A 3,505-nucleotide genomic window follows, 5' to 3' on the forward strand; every position below is an offset into this window, starting at 1 on the left:
AGGGCCAGGGCCTGCGAAGGCCACCTGCAAAGTTCCCGGGCTGAAGTCAGTGCCCTGGCCCAACAAAGAGACTATTTAAAAAAAGAACTTGACACTGTTCACCGAGAGCTTAAACATGCATATAGACTGCAAAGTGATTCTGAAAGGGAAATGCACACCACATAATTTCCCCTAACCAGTAGGCTGATACCTCCTAGTCAAGAATTCCCACTTCAAAAGGGGGGTGAGAGCCCACTGCTCAGGACATCACCTGCCTGCATCCCAGAACCCACAGCAGCAGCAAGGGGGTGGGACCCCTTCCAAAGGCTGTCTTCCAGTCACGGTGTGTCACCTAAAGAATTGGATAAGCTGGCTAGAAACATTCCCACTTTCACTCCAAACCCTGCAGGAGGCCACGCCGTGCACACCTACATAAAAGACTTTGACTTTCACTTGCAAACTGCTGCCAATGTTACCACACGAGACAGACTCTATCTGCTCAGGATCACCTCCAGCCGTGAGGTGCGGAGCTTTCTAGACTGTCAGCCAGAAACAGTCAAAGTGGATTACCAGCAACTGCAGCAGGCTTTGATTAAGTAGTTCTCTGACCCAGAGTCAGAGCAAGGACTGATTACTGCCATGGACCTTAAACAGGGCAGACAGGAAACCACACAGGCTTACTACAACAGGCTCAGACAGGCCTACTTCGGGGCACGGAACGAGCCAGGAATGGAAGATGATTTCAACTTCAAAACTCTGTTCCTCCGGAACCTGCACCCAACAGTGAGTCACGACTTGTGGGTTCTGGCTTGCCCACGGACGATGTCCAACCAACAGCTGTGAGATTTGGCCCATAAGGCCTATGCCAAACAAAGGACTGCTTCTGAAAAGACAGGAAAAACACCCACAATCTACCCTGTCGCTAATCAGAGTTCAGAACTTGCTCTAGAGGGCGCCGAGCCAATCCACAGTGAGAAACCTGTCAACACAATGTCAAGATCCTTCCCAGCCAGCAGAGAGCAGCAGGGCCATTGTGGTGCCTGTCCGAAGCATCAGTATGAGTGCCCCGAGAGATCCTGGGACAGGTCACAACCACCCCTCAACCGAAGGGGTGGAGCCACATGGGAAGCCAAGAGATGGCCCAAGGGGAACCGAGACTCACCGTCACAAGCATCGAGCTCGGACTGCCAGCAGCAGAACCCCTCTCAACAGGCCCTGGACAAGCCCAAATATAAACCATCCACAGAACAGAACCAGAAAGCTACATCTGAATCAGCAGAGATCATGAGACTTTTAAAGGAACTCCTCCAAGAAAAGCACCATAAGGGAGAGAAAAGGGATGAGTCAGATCAGTTATCAGTTATGATTAGATCTGACCCCAACGCCCACTCAGCGTCCTCTCAAAATGAACCTCCCAACCAGATCACAGATCACCCACTGTCAACCACAGAACCAGATATCCCATCACCAAGTGGTGACATCACTCAACCACCTCAGCTGACTGTGGAACCACCAGAACCAGCCAACATCCCACAACACACCTCCAGCCAGGACCGCAAAGTACCAGAAAGCGCGGTTTTGGTGGTCTGCCTCCCTGACGAGCCACACAAGACCAGCTCTGACTGCTTGCCAGTCACCACACAAGCCCCAGTGCCAAGACTCCTAGGGAACCTAATCGAAAAGGGGGTGGCCAAAAAACTCTACCTGGCCATCACATTAGAAAATGAGGTGAGACTGGAGGCCCTGGTGGACGTTCACCGGGAGCTTAAATATGCATATAGACTGCAAAGTGACTCTGAAAGGGAAATGCACACCACAGAATTTCCCCTAACCAGCAGATTGATACCTCCTAGTCAAGGGTTTCCAGTTCGAAAGGGGGGTGAGAGCCCACTGCTCAAGACATCACCTGCCAGCATCCCTGAACCCCCAGCAGCAGCAAGGGGGTGGGAGCCTTTTCAAAGGCTGTCTTCCAGTCACGGCGTGTCACCTAAAGAATTGGATAAGCTTGGCTAGAAACATTCCCACTTTCACTCCAAACCCTGCAGGAGGCCACGATGTGCACACCTACTTAAAAGACATTGACTTTCACTTGCAAACTGTTGCCAATGTTACCACACGAGACAGACTTTATCTGCTCAGGATCACCTCCAGCCATGAGGTGCGGAGCTTTCTAGACTGGCAGCCAGAAACGGTCAAAGTGGATTACCAGCAACTGCAGCAGGCTTTGATTAAGGAGTTCTCTGACCCAGAGTCAGAGCAAGGACTGATTACTGCCATGGACCTTAAACAGGGCAGACAGGAAACCACGCAGGCCTACTATAACAGGCTTAGACAGGCCTACTTTGGAGCACGGAACGAGCCAGGAATGGAAGATGATTTCAACTTCAAAATTCTGTTCCTCCGGAACCTGCACCCAACAGTGAGTCACCTCTTGGGGGTTCTGGCTTGCCCATGGACTATGTCCACCCAACAGCTGTGAGATTTGGCCCATAAGGCCTATGCCAAACAAAGGACTGCTTCTGAAAAGACGGGAAAAGCCCCACAATCTATCCTGTCGCTAATCAGAGTTCAGAACTTAGAACTCTAGAGGGCGCCGAGCCAAGCCACAGTGACAAACCTGTCAACACAATGTCAAGATCCTTCCCAGCCAGCAGAGAGCAGCGTGGCCATGGTGGTGCGACAGACTGAGAGATCCTGGGACAGATCACAACCACCCCTCAACCGAAGGGGTGGAGCCACATGGGAAGCCAAGAGACGGCCCAAGGGGAACCGACACAAGCATTGAGCTCGGACTGCCAGCAGCAGAACCCCTCTCAACATGCCATGGACAAGCCCAAATATAAACCATCAGCAGAACAGAACCGGGAAGCTACATCTGAATCAGCAAAGATCATGAGACTTTTAAAGGAACTCCTTCAGAAAAAGCACCACAAGGGAGACAAAAGGGATGAGTCAGATCAGTTATGACTAAGCCTGAGATCTGACCCCAACGCCCACTCAGAGTCCGCTCAAAATGAACCTCCCAAACAGATCACTGCTAATCCACTGTTAACCACAGAACCAGATATCCTGCACCACACCTCCAGCCCAGACCGCAAAGTACCATAAAGCGTGGTTTTGGTGGTCTGCCTCCCTGACGAGCCACACGAGACCAGCTCTGACAGCTTGCCAGTCACCACACAAGCCCCAGTGCCAAGACTCCTGGGGAATGGTTGACCAAAAAACTCTACCTGGCCATCAAATTGGAAAATGAGGTGAGACTGGAGGCCCTGGTGGACTCTGGAGCTGACCTCACTTTAATGTCAAGCCAACTTTTTGACACACTTCAAAGCGAAGCCAAGAGACAGAATTTAACTCTTAAATATCAGAGGTGTGTGCTGAATGTGCAGTCCTACAGCCAAAATGAGGTCCAGCTTGAACAGGTAGCTCCAATTCACCTGACCATCGGCCCTATGAGCTTAGTGCACCCTGTGTACATTTCTCCATTGGACACATATCCTCTCCTCATTGGCAAAGACCTGCTAGA

Source organism: Sinocyclocheilus anshuiensis, unplaced genomic scaffold (assembly GCF_001515605.1).
Source record: "Sinocyclocheilus anshuiensis isolate Anshui unplaced genomic scaffold, SAMN03320099.WGS_v1.1 scaffold1809, whole genome shotgun sequence".
NCBI lineage: Eukaryota > Metazoa > Chordata > Actinopteri > Cypriniformes > Cyprinidae > Sinocyclocheilus > Sinocyclocheilus anshuiensis.